General features: G+C 37.3%; 1 protein-coding gene across 17 annotated transcripts in view; it reads left to right on the top strand.

Annotated features, from left to right (window-relative positions):
- The first annotated feature begins 14,575 nt into the window (after window positions 1–14,575).
- Window positions 14,576–20,475, top strand: part of POT1 (protection of telomeres 1) — an 80,867-nt gene continuing 74,967 nt past the window's right edge. For 8 of the 17 annotated variants that reach the window (XM_051795654.1, XM_051795653.1, XM_051795656.1 and 5 more), the window contains exons 1-4: window positions 14,576–14,870; window positions 15,403–15,488; window positions 16,254–16,421; window positions 16,660–19,037. The gene's annotated coding sequence lies outside the window, so the exon portion shown is untranslated. The remainder of the gene's footprint in view (window positions 14,871–15,402; window positions 15,489–16,253; window positions 16,422–16,659; window positions 19,038–20,475) is intronic. The other 9 variants (XM_051795640.1, XM_051795647.1, XM_051795645.1 and 6 more) reach the window with 9 other exon arrangements.

Raw genomic sequence — 20,475 nt, 5'->3', positions numbered from 1 at the left:
GTTCTTTTGCTGAGATTTAAAAATATCTTACACTATTTTGAAATTAGTCACACTTGAAGCAATCACCAGGGGTTTCCTTGCAGGTCTCTTAGAATTTGTTGCTTCACTGCAATGTTGACTTTGTGAACTGTGAAAAGATTGGAGAAACTGACAAATTTGTCAAACCTGAACTGGAACATAAAGACAGCTTGTTTGATGCAGTAAATGATGTGAAAACTATTTCCAAGGAGTCTTTTGACAAGCTGTCAGGACATTGGTTGGACAAGCACCAGGTAGTGTTACTCAGGACTGAAACAGTGACAGCGGTGAGGAAACTCATGTCATTTCAGCTCTTATTCCACTTCTCAAAAACCAGTTGTCAGATGATAGAAAATATCCTTTCTGTCATATTGATTTTATGTGCTAAGGCTCTACAAACTGGCTGCTTAAAAAGGTGCACATTTACTTAGTATTCAGGCACAATAGTCTAAACAAGTCAGGTTCCTCCTTTCTTAGCCAGTGGGGAGAGACAGGTTCTTTCATGGGCTCCTTCAGAGACCACAGGTGAAGCTCCTTTCATGAATTCACTCTAAAATGGCTCATCTCCAGGGTTTTTCTCAGTCCATTTCTCTAGCTTGTTGAGGTCTCTCTGAAGAGTAGATAGCACAGCTATCAGCTGCTCCTCCCAGTTTTGCATCATATTCAAACTCACTGAGGGTGCACTCTGTCCCCTTGTCCAGGACATTAACAAACATGGATTGGGTGAAAATGTATCTGACACTGCTGTGTCACCAACTAGCAACTGTTCTCCCATAGGACTTTGCCCTGATGACCACAACCCTTTGAGACCAGCTCTTCAGCCAGTCTTTAATCTACTTCACTATCCACTTATATCACCTGTACTTAATAATTTTGTCCTCAGAGACAAGTTGTTTTAAGAAATGGTCAGTAGCTTTACCAAAGTTGAGATAAACAGTTCTCCCCTAATCCTCCAAGCCAATCATCTGTCACAACCAGCCAGGACAGGGTTAATTTTTGCAGTAGCTAGAAGGGGACACAGCCAGGACACAGAGGTTTTTCTATACCACCTCATGTCATTGCCAGGGTGGGGGGAAAGAGTCCCTGTCTGGTCAGGTAGCATAGTGGTGGTCAGGTATTTTAGGGCTCTGCATGGTGAGCACTTGTCAGGGGTGACAGCGGGTCTGTCAGCACCTTGCACATACTGATGAAGCAATAGATGTTGACCAGATCAAAGTATACCCCTGAGATGGACTGAAAGAGAGGACTGAAAATGGAGGCCCTGATCCTGACAACATACTGATGCATCCTGAAGAAGCTGTCCTGTGGGAACAGAGAACACTGTCTCATGAGAACAGGAGCACTGTCTCATGAGAACAAGGACCTGTTTTGAACGAGAGTAGTTGGGAAAAACATCAACATGAGAGAAAAATAAGAGCAGGTGCTCAGGACTATTGTGAGAAAGAACTGGGCTGTTTTGAGAAAGAGCAAAGTTGTTGTGAGAAAGTAGAGTTTAGAAAATGCACCTATTAGCTGTAAGAATTCTGGTGTGAAAGTTTGAACTGTCCTATCCGTGTGCATTACGTGTGTTCAAAAACTGTACTTATGGGGCTGCGCAGCAGCCCCGGGCGGGTTGTCCCTGCTTTTTTCTTGGAATAAACTTTGCTGGAACCTTTTCTCTTGTCGCTTTGGCCGTTCCGACATTATCAGCGACAAGCACTCGTGTGAATTGTTTGCCTTTTTGTACACTCTGTTGTTAATATTGTTGCTGTTACTTTTCATTTTCTTATTGCATTGCTGTTTTTGGTAAATTGCTTTTATCTCAGCCTATGATCTTTACCTTTCGTGCCTCCAGCTCTCCTGTCCAGCCCACCACAGGGGGAAGGGGAGGGGAAGGGGGAGTGAGGAAGCAGTGCATGGTTTGGGGTGTTTCAGTGGGAACACTAAACTGGGGAATACCATTCCTAAACCATGACAAAGGATTACATAGTCTGTGGGTGTGTAGAGATTGGGACTGTGAGTTCTTAGGATTTTGTAATAGACAAAACATTGAACCTTTATCATCTAAATTTCTCCAGTTTATTACAGGTCACCACAAGTACCACAAAAATCACCACCAGTCAGTACACCTATGATTATTGAAAAAAAAAATTAAAGAGTAAATAAATAATAAATCTCAAGCTATTACAAATTATCAGCAATCAGTAATACAGTATCAACCAGTGGTATGGCACCAACCACAAATGGTAACAAGCAATAATGCAGCCATATAGCAACAATTAAATGTATAGCAATATCAATATGGTAGCAATGACTAATAATGGAAACAACAAACCAGGTGTATACTGTTACACATTACTAGAAATATCATTAGTGAAATACACTTATCAGCAATATAACATTCATGTTCACATACTAGTAAAAGATTATATAGATATATGGTACCTGCATCAAGCAAATTAGACAGATTTCAGAGGGGGGACAAATGATTCCAGAGGGAAAACCAACCATCCCACAGGTGGAAAGGCAAACCAAACCAACCCCAAAAGTGTGGCCTCAGAGGGGGACCATCAGAATAACATAGAGAATCTCACTGAAAAGATAAGTTATCCCCAGACATCCCCTGTGAAACTCCAAGATCTCATATAAACTTTTTGCGTAAAATTCGATTTGTTTAGGAAAGGAAAAATATGTGCAACATGGAAAGTTTTCAGAGAGAGGCTTAATTTTCGGAAAACTTCAATTCAATTTTGTGTCGTAGAGACATAAAGAGGCATAGGACACCACCTCTTTGAGCAGCCAATAGGTGTAGTTAATTTTTATTTTCCACCTGGAACAGGCAACAGGTGAGTATGTTTCCTATTCTCTTGGACAATTTTTTCTTTTTCCAGACTACTTTCCTATTCTTACAGTTAGAACAGACAGTGGCAGTTACTGATTCTTAGTTTCTGAGGATGTTTCTCCTCTTTGTGAAAAATTCTGAACAATTTTCAGTAGTATTAAAAAAGTATAACTATTACTGCATTGATTTAAAGGAAAGGCATTATGTCATAATCATGGCCCCACATGATGTTTCACATGAGTCACTGACATCTTTTGGCTTTCATTAGAGCCTTATAAAATTTAAAAGTCTACCATAGGGATATTCCTCCTTAGTTATCAATAAATTTAAGAGATAATGTTAGTCTACTTTATTTCAGAGTTCTTAATTATCTTAGTTTATTCCCTAAGGGAGACTGTATAGATTTAGAGTAAGTTATAGATGTCTGGTCAGATAGTAAAATGTCAGTTGTATCTTTTACGGGTTTTATAGCCTTCTTTTTTCTTGTCCTGCTCCTTTTCTATCTTGTTTTCCATTTCAGTTCTTCATATCACCTTTCTCTGATTTTCTATGTAGACATGCCTCTGACAGTTAAATAATTCATATAAGGATTGTTCATGACTTACCATAAATATCCATTAATCTCTGAAATGTCACTCTACATAGAGTCCACATCAATCCTCAGATGACTACATGCAACACTTGTTGATATTAGTGGAAGCTGTGCTCTCTCATACATTATCATTTGAGGTAGTACTGGTAAAATTTTCATTTTATCAGTACCACCTGATAAAAGTTCCCAGAACAATCTGATTTCCTGACATCAGTATAAGAAAGGAAGATTTTTAATATTCTCAGTAGTGTGTCATACTTTGTTTTGCAAGAACGTCATATGAGAAATCATTCTATATTTCAGGGGTTATTAAGTTTAGAGTAAGATTATGATAGTAAACAGACTATTAATCAATGTCTTGCTGTTATCTTGCCTATAGACTTCATGATTGTGATCTCTGAATCTTTTCACCTCTGAGATGTGCCAAACTGCACTGCCCTTAGAAAATTTTGTAGAAAGTCCTCTCCAAAGAGGCCAGAGGCTCTGACCCACAGAATACAGAAACCCTTGTCTTGTTTTCTTCTTCTAATCCCAAGTATTTCATGAAATTGCTGTTTCATGAAGAATGATGGATGAGAAAAAAGGCAGAGTTAACAAGCAGCGATGGCATTTTCAGACTTTAAGAAGTGTACAAAGCAATTATCTTCAATCACTACTTCAACCCCTTTTTGCTTTTTTTTTTTAAATCTGTTTGTGATTTCTACTATCATTTAGCAAAATACACTAGCTATGGGATATTTGAATCCTCTTAAATGGTTATTGAATATTTCTCTAATGAAGGTAATAATGTACATTGTTCATTATGATCATTTTTTTAAACCTTGTCCACCACAGTTCATACCTTTTGACTTTTTTCTCCCTCTTGACTTTTTCTCACAGGTGGAGACTGGTTTCTGTCAGACCAACAGGAAAATGGACACAATTCACTGAGAAATTGAACTGCTGACCTTGGCAAAGCTTAATTTGCTGCTGTGCTAAAACTACCTCTCATCAGGCTGTCCTTATTACTTTGCTGGCCTTCTCTTGCCTTCTGCTAGTTGAAAGCACTTACTGTAAATGGTTGGTTTTCTCCTTGGGACAATGTGGTGTTAGTTTCTGATAAATTTCCTACATACTAGAGTAAGAAAACTAATAAATAAGAATAAAATTTGCCCACACTGAGAGAAATTTAGAGCTGGATATCAATACAAATGATGTTATCTTTGTCAATGACTAGCAATATCTGCTGAATATCCCATAAGTGAGACTAATAGCTAAAAAATACACATTTTATATATTATTTGTTTAAATTAAAAGCCATGAGGCAGGCTGAGAAGGAAGGAATGATGAAAGCTGATGAGAACATGCAGAACTTCAGATTTCTGATGATTCTATGCAGTTCTCAGAGCGATGATTGGATATGGGTTTTCTGTTTGAAAAAGCAATGTGGATTAAAGTTTCTGTGTTGGTGTGACAAGGTTTTTGTAGTGGGCAGTTGTAGGGGTGGCCTGTCAAGAAGGCCAGTGATTGTCCTGCACTGGACACAGTCAGTTCCAGATGGCTCTGGACCCACCTCAGGCCAAAAATGAAGATACCACTGAATGTGGTGGTGCCTCTGGGAAAATGTTTTTGAGAAAGGATAGAAACAACAGAAAGGAGGGAATGTGGAGAGAATAAGGGAACAGAAATAGGAGGAGGGAATCTAAGGGAAACAGCAGAAACACTGAAGTCAGAGAGGCAAGAGGTATTCTATGGCAGAGAATATATTCCCGAAGGCACAGAGCCTGTGCAACAAAGCAGAAGAAAAGAGCAAAGAAAAAGCACCAAAAGGAACCACTATATCCTGACTGCAAACACCACCACCCCTCTGCCATTGCCATTCCTCGCCTCATTGAAGGCACTGAGCACCACCTGTGGCCATAACAAGGTGGGAGGTGAGGTGCCTTATGTGAAATCAAGCTTGGGAAAAGGAGTGGTTGTTTTCTCTAAATGTTTAATGTTTTTTTCTTGATTTGCTTTTTGTTTCTTAATACCTGAAAGAGTAATTACATATTTATATTAATTTGCAATAAATAATTTCCCCATTTTGAGTCTATGCTGCCTGCCACAGCAATTGGTAAGTGACCTCCTTGTCTTTATCTCGGCACATGAGCTATCTTGCTTCTGTTCTGTTGGCTCCTCTGTCATGGTGAGGGTGAGGAGAGAGAGGCAGCTGGGTGGGTGCTTGGCTACAACTCAGAGTCAATCCCCCCCCAACTTTTTTGGTAATTATCTTTTCCATAATGTTGCTGACCTCATCAGTAGTCCCTATTCTTAAAAAGAAATGAACCTTGTTCAGAAAAATTCACCTGTCTAAACCACAGAGAAGCTTAAACTGCTATCCTCACTGTTGTAGATGCTTCAGAGACAGCTTCACATTTGAGAACACACATTCAGATATTGTGCTTGATCAATCGCAATGTTCTGCAAACAGAATCACACAAAAGATTCACATGAAACTAGCAAAGAAATACTCATATTCACCAAGGTTGAGACAAATGTGATCTACATGACTCTTCCTAATGTGTCTTCTTGGAAAAACATCCTGCTTTCTTTAAAAATATCATCTTGGAAATTCCCTCTACCATTACAAATAATAACATTAATAAACATATGCAAATAAATTGACCATCTCACTTAAGAAAAGAGTATTTCTGTTAGCAAAAGCTGCAAAAGAAAATTTGGTGTGCTATTATGCTCCTTCACACTTGATTGTTTTCTTAAAGATGCAGAAATCAGTATCAGGAATTTGTCTTTATTCAGTGCAAATGCAGCATCCAAGTGCAATTTTTCAAAATAATTAGATGCTTGGTTGAGCACCTAGTTTTAGTCAATTCAGTTGAATGTAATTGTAATTATGATATATCAGAAAACACTGTTTACAATGTTTATTCCTTTTTGCTACTAATCAAATTATCAAATAAATTTCAAAATTTTTGAAATCAATAGCACTTCTTAGATTTTTATGTTATCTAAAAGGTGAAAATTAAACCAATAACATTAAAACACACAAACCAAAAAACTGAATGGCATTGTCAATATACAAAAAGGAACAAAGAATGAATGCAGCATGAAAATGCGACAATAAACAATCAAGCAAGATTGTTTAAAATAAAACTAAATGATAGCTTTTAAGCTTATATTAACCACATCCAATGAATATATACTGAGTCACAAAAAAGCAACAAATTGTAAATATTTATTTCACAGTCTGCGTATAAATAGATTTTCATCCTAGACTGGTGATTACTTTGAGTTCACATAAACAGTTGAGAACAATGCTGTCTAACTCAGAATAATACAGTTTTAAGAAATGAATAAATTTAAAGTAAGTAAGGATTTCAAGCCAAATCTTAAAGAAAACGATAGAGAACAGAGCTGAAATGACCTTCAGAAGATATCCATCCATCCATTTACTCTGAGACAAATTAGCTAGCTAAAGTAAACATTTTATTAACCTGGTCCAAAAAATCCATTCAGTAATGCAGATTTCAGAAAAATTATTCCACATCTCAACTTTTTTTTTGTGTCAGAAAGTCTGTCCCATTGTCAAACAAGAATCATTCATTTCAGAATTTAAGCTTATTACTTCTGCTATGGACGCATAGAAAAAAAAAATTTTCTTCTTTGTTTCTAATGTTTATACACACGACTCCACATTAGAATAACCTCATCCATCTTTGGTGGTCATGTTTCCTAAGCCTTTCATCATTCGCATTGACATCCTTCACAACCCCTCCAACTGACCTATGTTTTTTTTCAACTTTTATGACAGTATTATCATACTTGGGAGGTGTGCTATATTTTAGAGACCGAGGCAACAAGACCACTGCCAAAGTTGTAAGAACGCACCAGCATATTCTCTTAATTCTGCAGAGCCTGAATATCTGCCCTAACACTTCTGTGAAATTGAGCTCATGTAGTACCTCTCAAGAGCTCATCAGTCTGTTAAATAAGGTCTTGACACAGCTGAAAAATCCTTATTTCTGCAAAATTCCACATGGCTTTAACTCCCATTGAAGTCTACAAGAATGTAAAACATCAAGCACAACACAACTGCACTCAAAAAAATGTGGCCTGCAACAGATGAAATCACAAGCACTCTTGAGTTATGATGTCCTGGTTCCAGTCAGGACAGGGATAATTTTTGCAGTAGCCAGGAGGGGGCATGGCCTGGACACAAAGGTTATTGTATACCACCTCATGTCATTGCCAGAAGTGGGGAAAAGGGACTATTTTTCGAGGAGAAGAGATTCCTTCTGGTAGAGAAAACATAGTGGAGGGAGCCGTCCACTGCTATCTATTATCGGGGGGGGGGGGGGTTCTTTTCCATATGAATAGTTCTTTTCTTGTACCCTCTGTCATTAGTATTGTTGCCGTTACCATTCATTTCCTTATTTCATTGCTCTTTCCAGTAAATTGTTCTTACCTCAACCCATGATCTTTGCCTCTTGTGCCTTCAATTCTCCTCTGCACCCTGCCGCAGAGGGAGAGACAGAGAGTGGCATGTGGTTTGGAGAGTTTTGGAGGGGGCACTGAAGTGGGAAGTACCATGCTAAACCATGACATAAGCAAAAACTAGAAGAAAAGATGAGTGCAGAAGCATCATTAAACTGTTAGATGCTATCACAGAGGTCAGAAGTTTTTCCTGTGCTTCCTTCTTACTCAGTCGCTGAGGGACACTTTTCCACGTCAGTCATGGTCAAAAAACATGGTATATTTTGCCTCAGTTTGAATATTTTGGCTGGTTCCAAATGTAAAAAAAATGTTATGTTTACTATGTTTTGGAAAATGCTGTTTCTGTTTCTCTGTAATGGAGAAGCAACCATCTAGCCCAAGAAAATAGAGGAAAATGTTGGAAAAACTGATGACAAACCTCTTCAAAGTTATAAATGTTTTTAAATAGGGTGGTCTGTTATTCACAGTAGAACAACTTCTGTTCAGTTATTCATAGAACTCTGAAGCTAAAAAGGTTAAGAGCACTGGATACCCAATGCTTTATCTTCAGGGCACTGAAAAGCACTTAAGGCCCTTTGAGTTAAAACCTGAATTAAGGATCTCTTAGAAAACATTCAGTTCCAGGACAGGAAGTGAACATGACTGGTGTGCCTAGATAAAGTCATTCTGTTTAAGCCACAGGTCTTTCCCCTCTTTATTTAATTTTGATTTTAACTTAATTTTCTTTTTATCTTACTGAAAGCCAGAACATATAATTAAAAAATACATCAATGCAAAGCAGAATAGAGAATTAAATGTGAAAAAGCAGGAAAAAATTTGAATAATCCAACTATAGTCGATGAAGACGGAATTATCATAATTGAGCCCTAAGAGCTAAAGAGTTTTCAGGAAAGAGAACAAATGCTCTTTGTGCTTTTGGGGTAATTTATATATCCCAAAAAGTCCATATTTTAATAAATTATAATTAATTTTATGTAGAACAGTTTTCTCCAGGCTGGAGAATGCAATGATTTCTAGAAAACTGGCACCATCATCACATTAATCAAAGCCAAATCACTTAATAGGAATAGGCTTCCCAGTAACATCCTTCCCAAGTCATCTTTCTGTTTCTTGATGTATTTTTTGAGTTTCAAAGTAAGTATCTCACTACATTATAAAGTAATTTCAGTTCTAATTGTCTCAGTGTATTTTGACTGCAAACTTAGTGAAGACGGAGTTTTCGGTCACCCTTACATGGCTAAACATTAAATGATACCATTGGACTTTCATTCCACTAAATGATGCCATGATGGTATCTACCAATTTCTACAGGGAGGACAGTGATGCCTGCGATAATAACCACAGTTAGACTTTCATCCCTGAAATGGAAGAACTTGAATTTTCCAAATAAACTGTTTCTCAAAGAATTCTGTTTAAAGAATTCTATTTCCTACAGAAAAAAAAAATCTCAGGGTTTAGTATATATCATAAAAAAGCAATTACTTTATTTAATGAAAATAACAGAACAAGAAACACTTTACTATTTTACAAATAACACACTCTTACAGAAATAATTCTGTTTATCTGTGCTCACACAATTGCACCCTTTAATAAGCTCTTTTAATGACTTTCTTGAAAATATATGCCTGGATTCCTCTCCACTGTTGCCTACAACTGAAGCACACTTAAATCAAAATTCACATGAAATTAATAGATATACAAACAAATGCTCCGACATTAAGTACAAGCATTTAAAAGATTAAACATTTCACTTTATTTCTAACTACCTAGTAGTTATGAACATTGTACTTTTCTCACAGAAATATCTTAATACATTCCTGATTTTATTCCTGTGTTTGCAACAAAAGAAAAGATTCCATGTTTCTGATGCGTAGAGGTTTCTTTTCATTATCATGCTGCCAGGATCTGCGTCACACTAACACATCAACCCTTTGGAAAATTAAATAAATCAGATTTATTTTTTGCAGTAGCCTTCTTAGCCAGTGTAAGCTTATAAGCATCATTGAAGGAATCACAAAGTTCTATAGATAGTCAGGCAGCTGAGGCTTTAGAATAAAGAACAGTATTTCAACATTCTTAAAGCTACTTCACTTAGTATTTCACTTAAAATACAGAAAAAACTACTAAGCAAAGAGATAATAAATTTCCATCATTGTTCAGTTCTACAGACGGCTTTTGGGTAGCTGCCTCATTAGAAGATAAAATCCTATTGCTAAGAATATAGCTAAGAACACAACCACATAGCAAACACACTTAATGAGTGTATTACATTTTGAAAAGAAAAACATGCCATTCTAAACAAAGAAACATATTTAATACCTGCAAACAAAAATCTAATCTGTAGTATCTGTGATGATTCAATAAATATGAAACTCCTGAAACCAATGGAAACAGCTTCAAACAGCTTTGGGTCAGCTTCCAAAATTTACACTAATTGCAATAAGTCCATATATTCTACTAATATCTACCTTAATAATGCTCAAAACCCCAGTAAGTTTTAAAGTGGCCAGTAGGCACAAGAACTAATTCTTCATGAGAAACTCCTTGTATCATATATCACCTTCTTTTACAAGAAAACCTGGAGATTTTAACATGTATTTTAGACTTGCTGAACCACAGAATTGCCACAAGCAGAGATATCCCCAGAATCACAATGTTAGAGACTTTCTTCATTCCCTTACCTACATTCAGTTTCTTGCTTTTCCCTGGATCCTCTCCCACTTCTTTTTCTTATCCCCTACATAGAGGAGAAAATTGTCTTCTGCACAAAATGAGTCTTTCTTCACCCACTATCTCATTAGTGAGTTATTTAAAGGTGACTTCTTCTGATCAGGGAGCCAGTCATGAACCTGCTCTTGATTGAGCTACTGAAATATCAGCAATAATCTGTGAAAGTGTTCCACTGCTATCATACAACTTGTACAATCTATAACCTATACAATTTTGTCTAATAAAGATTTATCCTCCTCTGCAAATTTTGCTCCCTTTCATAACATACCCATTAAATACTTATTAAATGTATGCTCCAATTATTTTTACATCCACATAAGCTATATCCATGTAAGTGAGCTTCAATCACACAGAACACTAATATAAAACAAATAACAAAGAATTACTTTAGTCCTTCATATGTATTTATTTCAAAGTACTCCAATTCTAGCCTCTGTATTTCAGGTTTGTCAGCAGTTACAACAAAAACTTAGGGATCCAACTGTTCTTTACAGAAGGAAAATCCTTTAAGCAGAGCACTTTGTAGGGAGAAGCATGCTATAATCATATGATTTCTTATTGAGTCATTGCATGTGAACTATGTTTATAAAGATGGAATAACTCAAAATGCATTCCTGGAAATCATCTAGAAATTGTTAAACATTTATACTGTAATATTGTTAGTAATTTTAATAAATCTGGATTTTTGAGTTCTATCAGCCTAACAACTCATAATTTCAGATGTACTGCAAAGGATCTCTGCCTGAATTTGGCTTGTATGCATAAAATTTACTAAAAAATCAAGTGCTATCTACCAAAGCAAAGTTAAAGAGGTAGAAAAGAGCTACCTTTAGCTGTGGAGGTATTTGGAAATAGTCTTACAACAGCTCTCAAATGAAATGAAAGTTGATCCTTTTGGGAGCTGCATTATATAGAATCTGAGTATATACTTCACATTTCACATTATATCAGCAGCCTGTGAAATGTCTCATGCTGGACTTGGAAAATATTATACAAAGGGAGCTGCTAATGAATCCTATAGGACAATTCCTTTGCTACTGTTCAGCAAGATATCAGAGTAAAATAAGCTTGAATAGATAGAATTTTCAATATTGCTGAAGGAATTGACTGTCACTACAATGCGTGCTTTTCAAAACATACTTGAAAATCTTGCCCAGTACTTTTTTTTTTTGAAAAAAACATGGGCTTGAGACTAGTTTCCAAAACCCCTATCTAGTTTCCTGCCTCATTAAGAGTACAGTTTTCACAAGCTCCTGTGCCTAGGTATTGATTTAATTTATAAGGCTTCTATTTCTGAAAGCTTTGATTCAATGTGTTATGTTACACATATTTTTGTTGCACAGGGGGAAGTTTTGGTCTTGCTTGAGTGATTGGAAATTTTTTACCATTTTCCATGGGATCCAAATTTCAGTTATATTTGGGGCTTTCGAGAATTCCTAAACTGCTTATGAGTGTGGGTAACTGTTACATGTAGACCCTCCTTACAAGTCCCCACTTCAAAACAGAAGTTCAAGAAATAAGGCTGTCATGTTATTTATTTATGGACTTTCATTTTGTAATGTAAGCTTTAAACATGATTTATGGAAAGCCACAAAGCAAAACAATGTTAAGATCAGACTTCTGATTTTGGGGATTTTTTTTGTTTTCTCTGCAGAGGTACTATTTTCTACTATGATATGTATAAATTGCAGCACATTTCAAGATTACTGAAAGTACTATGAGAATATACAGCACACACTTACTGGAACATTAAAAATCACCTCCTGATATAATGTAATTCATCTAACTTCTCATATTGACTGTAATATTCTCCCAGCAAAAACTGGAAATTTTCTTGAAGAAAACGAGTAACTGAAGAAGATGACTACCACTATAAAACATTTCTTTAATTAAAAATTAAAGAAAAACAGCTTTCAGGCAAAATTTCTGACAGACACAATTACTGTTTTGTTGACACATAAAACTGGGATCTTCTTTTATCAAAATTCTGCTTTTCTACATCTTCTTCTTAATTTTTCTCTTTTGATTATATATAGGACAGGACATAAAAAAACTCCAATTCCTCTAGGTTTAGCATTACTTTATTAAATAATTTAATAGTAAATTTAGGAAAAGTAACTGGAAACAAAAGCAACAAAAGATGAGAGAAGTAAGATGAGAAGAGTAACCATAAATTACTCTGGAGTGCTACTTGATGTTTCCAAATTATTTTAATTTAATTCACCTATAATGTATAAGCTTTCCATGATTTCACTTCACCATAATTTTAATTGCTAAACAGTTCTTTTACAGACATGAAACCAAGAAACAAAACAAAAAAGAGAAATGCATCAGTGGGTTAAAGCATAATTCCTTCACCTTGCACTCTTTCAAATTATCCAAGTTTTTTACCTAATGACAAGAGGCTCTAAAAATGTTTAATTTCTGAATGTATCCTTCACCACTTTATCAAATTTTTTTGCTGATAAATTTTTATGATCAAAACTGTTGTTTTTAAAATATAAATTTAAATATAGACATCGTAAGAGAGGACAGACAACATTCCACCAGAAATGCTCACTTGGCAGAACTTAACAGCCTAAAAGTAAGGTTGATTTCTCAAAACCTTTTGATGGAAACAAAGGACGTGGGCAAGTGATGTCAAACTTCTCAGCCTATATTTTCTGCTGTAGCTGGCTCTTCAGATGGCCAAATCATTACTCCTCCACGTAACCAGGTGTGCTTCAACTCCCAGCTTCATCTGAGCTCTAACTGGGGGCTATTTTTATCACGCCTGCATAACAAGGTCTTAATAATATTTTCGCTTATAATCAAGCATGCTACATTAATACCCAATGGAAGGTACAGGATTAGAATTTATTGAGAACAGTGATGATCAAAGAAAAGAAGCCTGTTCCAGAAAAGGTTGTCAAAAGTAAAAATGAGTATCAAGCATAGATGTCCCTCCAGAGGCTTCCTGAACAGGGATGGATACAAGTTCCACTTTTTTAATTGAATTTGAATTCCAAGTGTAACTGTAAAACACTCCAGAGACATAACTAAAACAGTTCCAAAACAGGGAAAGGGTTCTGAAGAAAACAAAGGTAGAGAAAGAAGAAAATTATTTCCAGTGGGACTTTTTTAAAGTCACTAACTGATAGGAAACAAGAAAAGGAGAGCTGTCCCAGATATCTAGGACTGCAGAGATGAGAAAGGAAAGAGAGTGAGCACAGACTGGTAGAAGACATATCTGTGAAGTACTAGAGAGAGCTGAAGTCTCTAAAGGAAGTCTTGCTGTTGCGATGCTGAGCCACAAATGCTCTAATTTTGAATTGGCAAGCACTGCCAATGGGATCTTGGCATGTCTCAACTTGTAGCATCCAACCATCAGCAAGCCTCAAGGTCCCCGTGTCGCTGTCAGTGACGAATACTGTTTTCCAAAGCCTGGCCTGATGCTTCCCACCCTTTAAAATAACAGACGCCAGCAAGCAGCAGGGTGTTTTTTCCCCCTATTTTTTAACTTTCTGCACGTGACAGCTCTTAACTGCGCCCGAACTCGGCCTCGGCATCCCCCGCTCCGCGGCACACTCCATGTGGGTCCGGTCCCTGCCGGCACCGAGCACCCCGTTCCACGGAGGCTTCCGGGGCCTTCACCAGCTCGTCGGCAGCTCGAGGAGAGCAGGGGAAAAGCCGTGAGGAGCCGCCCGCGGGGCCGCCACGCGTCCTGCCAGCGGCTCTGCACCGCCGGGACGGCCCGTGCTCCCCGCCAGGGGCTCACCGACAGCTCCCCGCCTTTCCCGCTCCTGTCCCCGTCCCTGTTCCTGTCCCTATCACTATCCCTGGTGCGCGTGCGTGGGCGCGCGGCGCGGAGGAGGCGGGACACAGATTCCGCCTGCGCGCGTGCGCGCGCCGCCCGAGCACGCGCGGTTTGGGGCTGCGGTCGGGGGGGCGGAAGCGGCGCCGTGGGCCGGGCCGGATCGCTGCGGGCTGGAAGTTTCTTCTCGGGCACCGAGTGCACTGAAAAGGAGTTTCTGTTGTTACTACGTCTGTGCTAATACGTCTGAGGTCTTGGTTTTAAAGATCTCGGTTTCTTGCAGGTGACCGTTTGACTCTCTGAAGCAGTTAGTTCATATCCCGAGAGCATCCGCTGTGTAGTGCAGTCGGCCCGAGGTCTCTATTTTCCAGTGGGTTGCTGCTTTCTAGAGCTTGAAATGCTGTTGAGATAAAGACTGTGTAAGAATTCACTTTCCTCAGGTAACGTTTGATTGTGGCCTCTTTTGCATAATGTCAGATTAGTAAATTTTAATCTGAACTAAAGACGATTTTGGTTTGATTTTTTTTTTGGTCTGTTTGCTTTGGTTTGGGGGTTGTGGGTTGGTTTTTTTGGTTTATTTGTTTGTTTTGGTGATTTGTTTTTGAGGTTTTTTTTTGAGAATTCTAGTTGTACTCTAGTGAAAGTAAGTTCCAGCTGTGTTATGAATAGTAGGAATAGACTAGGGCTTATTTCCAGAATAAGTGCCTGGAGATCTGCAGCAAGAGCAAGCTGAAGCCTGACAAAAGACTTCTCTTGTTGACTGCAGGTTGAGTTTAAGGTAGTTCTGTGTTGTCAACTCTGTTCAAGGCGTAAGTATTCATTTTTATGAGAAAATTTTGCATAAACTATAGTAAGAGTGTATGACTGTCCACACATGTGTGCTTTTAAAATGACACATTACCTACATTGTGATTGTTTTAACTTTTGTACAGTTAGTTTGGGTATTGCACTGACTTGTATTTGTACTTACAGGGGCTTCAGATATCGACCATTGTGACTGACCACATCAATGAGGTGCTGATGCTCGTGGCTGTTCCTTCATTCTTCACAAAACTGTGGTGAGGTTTCCTTCAGAAGTCCACACAGTCATGTGGTTTATTCTTTGATTTGGAGAATGAGTTTATCTGTCCTCTACAAGTAGCATCTGCTTTGATAGATGAGGAATCTCTTCATGCCTTTGACTACTACAGTGTCCTTTTCCCAAAAAGGCATTAATCCTCTTTATGTCATTTTTGTGTATGACTGAAGTATTTCTTGTTTGTAGAGAAGGGAGTAAACTTTTCAATTTACCTCTCACTTCTTGTGTTTTCTTTGCTTTTGTGCTCCAAAGCTAATTTCTCATTAGTTCTTGAATAAAAGTAGTGTTCTAGAGGAGACTACAGAGGAATAGTCTGTTTCTTGTAGTGAGAGCTAGAGTCAGGACTCAATAGTGTATATCTTTGTCTCCAACAAAGGCTTAAATGCTAAGTGGATCTGAGTAATCCAGGCAGAGAGGTGTTAATTACTTGCTATTCTGTGGATTAGATTGATGTATTATGATAATACACCATAAGAGAAGAACAGAACTAATTTTGACTTCCTCCTCAATTAGATTAATTCTGGAGTCAAGGTAGAGAATATTAATATGCTCATTTTTCAGTTTTGTTTTTTGCAGCATTAAGTGCTTGCAGTTTTTTACAGTGGAATTGTGTTGTCTGTAATATTTATATTTTGATTTTTTGCAGTATGCAGTAAAAGTGGTAAAGCTTATTTTGCATCTTATTTATAATTTAGGATGCTAATAGGGACTCATTTTTTGTTTGTATTTTTTTTCTTCTTTTAAGTGTGTCTTGATGAATTTTACTGAAGAAAACAGCAGAATTACAGTGTTTTAAAGAACTGGACTTGCTTGGTTAATCTTCACTGAGTCGTAGTGATTCTCCTTGCTCAAAAAAATTCTGCAGCTTCTCTATTCAGAATGTACATGGAACAATTCCTGATTCTGACAGGAGGTCAGCTTGATCCATCTGTCATGGCTAATAAAGTGTTTTTCACTGCTAGAATGTTCTGTTTGCTTTAGACAATTCTAAGGCATGTTGGTACCTTTAGTTTAACATTGTCCTTTTATAACAACGTCTTTGTATACTGAGCTCACTACCTACAGGTTTTTGTACTGAATTGTTTTAGAAACTTTGTACTGCTTTACTGTGTTAATTACCATACAAAATTTGGCTATTTCATGTTGCATAGAGAATCATGGAGGAAGGGGCGAAACAGTGATGAATCGTCTTGATGGTAAGAACATATTAGCTTTTTCCATGTAGTTTAGTTTTCTTTTGTTCCTGTCTTTCAGTCATGTTGCACTGGTGTTGATGTCAACAGTTCTGTAGTGTTTGTGGCTGTGTGGTTTCAACTTCACTTGCAACTGTAGCTTTTGGTTTATTAATGATTTTTAGTGTGCACTGAAGGGTGGTATAACAAATTTTGAGAATTTAGATTCTGATGTTTTTCCAAACATAATTTAAGATTTTTTTTAATTAAAGTGAAAGTTAAAAAAGCCTAGAGGAAAAAGAAGGCTTACACATAAAGACTTAAATGGTCAAGTTCTTCCTACCATTCTGTTTTGCAGTGCAAGGCTCAAAAATTGGAGTCTTTAAAAGCCACTGTCTGATTCTATAAGTGCATAGATCTTTGCATTTATGCTTGAGTTTTAAGCACTGAAGTTACCAGGCTCTCAGAGCATGTATCTGGGCTGTGCTGGACTTAAAAGGAAATGCTGATTTTTTTTTTTCTTTCTGTGGGAACTGATGAAAAGATTGTGAACCTGAAAGCTTTTCAAGTTTCTGTGCATGCAACCCGAACAATACCTAGATGCCTAATTCAAGTCTGTGGGTGTGTGTATTCTCAAGCTGCAAATGAGAAGGGTGGAGTCAAGTTCTTCAGAAATATAGGAATTTTTCTCTTGCTCCTGGACCTAGAGAAAGAGGGATTCTTTGCAATATTTTGATGGAATAATGTCCTCATTCCAGAAAAAAAAATAATAAAATGACTGCTTCTTTCTGTCAAAGGTTAATCCTTGTTCAAAGCCATTTCTACTTAGCAGTTGTTTTCTGATGCACTGTGGTTTGAGTTTTATGCTTTTGAAATACATGCTACTATTCTGTAGGCAATACAGACAGTTATTGTATTGAAGTAGATTATTCCACTGTCTGAAATTTAAGGTCTAGAAAATTTGTAGGTAGAATGTCAGGGACAGGCAGAGCAGCGCATAAGAGTTAAACCCATAGCCATCCTCAGTGTTATATTTCACTTAAGGAAGTGAGATATATCATATTGTCATTTGGGGTGTTGACTGGTGGGTTACATCCTATATACAGTCTGTGTATCCTTTCTGGTTTCTCATACAGTGTACATCCTTTCATACAATTCTTTGTTTGTTAAAATCATTAAGCTATTTGGTTGCTCCCTCTCTATATTTTTGTCACTTTAATTACTGGAAGGCAAAAGTTACTTGTAGTTCACAGACCTCCTCCTTCACTGTGTGCATGTACTGTGTGTCCTTCCTCTTTTAGAAGTGTCCATGATGCTATCTACCATTCTTGCAGTCTCTGTTGGTATTGTTTGGTTTTTTTTAACTACCCATCCTTATGAATAGCTCTGTTTACACCACTTACAGGCTTTTGTGCAGCAGACTCAGGTTGGAATGATTCTTGTCAGTGTTAAAGTCAGTCTTTTGAGAACAAGAAAGATACTTGACAGACTTATTTTCACTTTTTTGCTCTTCAGGAGAGTTGTGAACACCAAGAACAGCACTAACAATATCTTCATGTAGATTTGGGAAGCCAGTGCTTATCAGTTGATTTTTGAAAATTTACTTCTAGGGCTCTTAGAGCTGCATATTCGTGTCTTAGTTTTTTAATTCCAGAGAACAAGAATATGGGAACCTCAACAGTTAGCAGTTAAAACACATGGCCTTAGTTTTATATCTACAGAAGTTTAATATCTGGGAAAAAAAACCATTTGTTTTGTACCTGAATATTAGTTACGTAAATAAATTGTAGGAGTGTACAGTAAGTAAATAATATGGGCGGGTCCCACTACATCATCCTACATATGGCTTCTTTTTAGAAATTCTCCTTTGTAATTTTGAAGGCACATGTGGAATATTTGTCCCATTGAAATAAGTGGCAAAGGCTGTTTTTAAATGAAGGGATAGGAGCTACAGAATTGAGGGTAATCATCAGAGAGATGAGTTACTAAACTCAGTTGATTTCTTTGCTTTGTTTTAACAGTGATGTTTGAATTATAGCAAAATGCTCTGTGTTGTTAGATGTCTTTATGGGGAAGAAAAAAAAGCAAACAGAAAAGTCTATTTAATTGCTCAAGTACCGTAAAAGAGAAAAATAGGGGAAAAAAAAGTGTTAATCTGTTATGTTGTATATCTCCCTAGCTCATTATACTGTTGCTGGATGAAGATCAATATTGCTGATTAACTTTGAAGTTGATTCTTTCTAGGTGGAATAGATCAGCTTCTCAGCCTGCTGGAATAAAGTGTGAAGTAAATACTTTGAACTAAAAAGCTGTGTAAATCTTCTAGTTGCTCTTTTCACTAGAGGCTTGGAATCCTGGTAAGCTAATGACAATGCTCTCCTGGTTCGTGTTTGAAAACATACAGATAAAGGCATCATTTTTAGCCTCAGTGACATTTCACAGAAATTGTAACTCCTAATACCTCACTAGTTAAAGCAATCACAGAGACAGAACAGCATCTGCCCCTCTGTAGCAGGCTGTGACCTCTCCTTCAACTAAAGTACAAATTGAAACCTGTCTGGTTTTGTACCTCCCAGCTTTGTGCTGTCCTAGGTTGACACTGGCTGTAAACCTGGTGCCCACCAAAGCCTCAGGAGGACAGGGGAGAGAAAACACAACTAAATTTTGTGGGATGAGACAGGGAGATCACTCACCAATTACAACTATGGGCAAAAGAGACTCAAACAAACTAGTTTAACTTATTGTTGGTCAAATCAGGATAGGATAATGAGAAATAAGAAAAAATCTAAAACCACCTTTCCCCCACCTCTCCCATCTTCTGGGCTTAGCTCCACTCCCAACTACTCTACCTCCTTCCCCTGAGAAACACAGGGGACAGAGAATGGGGGTTGTGGTCCATTCATCTCTGCCACTCGTTCCTCTTCATGTAAATTGGAAGCTAGGAAAAAACAAAAACCAGTCATCCTATGTATAGTCATTTTGACTGAGAGATCCTTGAGCCGAAGTATTTTATTTCATGGAATGCTCTTTTAGTGACACTGACTTCTTGCTAATATCTGTTAGAAGGGGAGTTTCCTGGAAAATGGAGAAGAAGAAAGGAAGATCATTCACAACTAGAGAAATAGTCATGAGTAAATAGTGAAGTCTCATATCTTTAGATACTGTTTTTTCTGAAGAATAAGGTATTTTTTTTAAGAATATCTATAATGTTGCCATCAGCAGCTATATGAATGGACTCATATTTCTAACTTATGATCTTTCCATTTTGCAATGGTTTCCCAATTCCATTTCATTATAACTGAATATTTTGTAAGAATTCAGTCTGCCTAGCACTGAAAAAGCACTTTTGAACTGAATTTGAAATGTAGTTTTAGCTTTTATTGAGTAGAATACCCAGGTTTTATGTCCATTTGAAAGTGCAGGAAATAGGTTTTTTTCCTGTTCTTCACTGTCATATAAAACTGTCGTTGCTAAAACTCTGTCTGAAATTAGGACTGTGGCTATGATACTGCCAGCTGACTTTTAGAAAACGGGTAGCATTTTTTCTTAGTTTATTAAAATGTACTTAAAACAGAAGATTGATAATGCTGTGGCTTTTATGTAGATACCCACTTGAAATAAAAATTGTACAGCAAAAAAGCAAAGATAACCCAAGAAGAATGTGTTGACCATGTAATTAGAAAATATAGCAATTGCTACTTATTGCTAGATCACTTCTTTCTATTTCTCATATGTGTAACTTCACTGTAATAGACTATTCTTCCTATCCCCCATTCTCAGCATTATAACACTATC

The sequence above is a fragment of the Manacus candei genome, unplaced genomic scaffold (assembly GCF_025592945.1).
Source record: "Manacus candei isolate 608988 ecotype Guabito, Panama unplaced genomic scaffold, ASM2559294v1 h1tg000043l, whole genome shotgun sequence".
Taxonomy (NCBI): Eukaryota; Metazoa; Chordata; class Aves; order Passeriformes; family Pipridae; genus Manacus; species Manacus candei.
The sequence above is the reverse complement of the archived record's forward strand: the minus strand, read 5'-3'. Positions and strand labels throughout refer to the sequence as shown.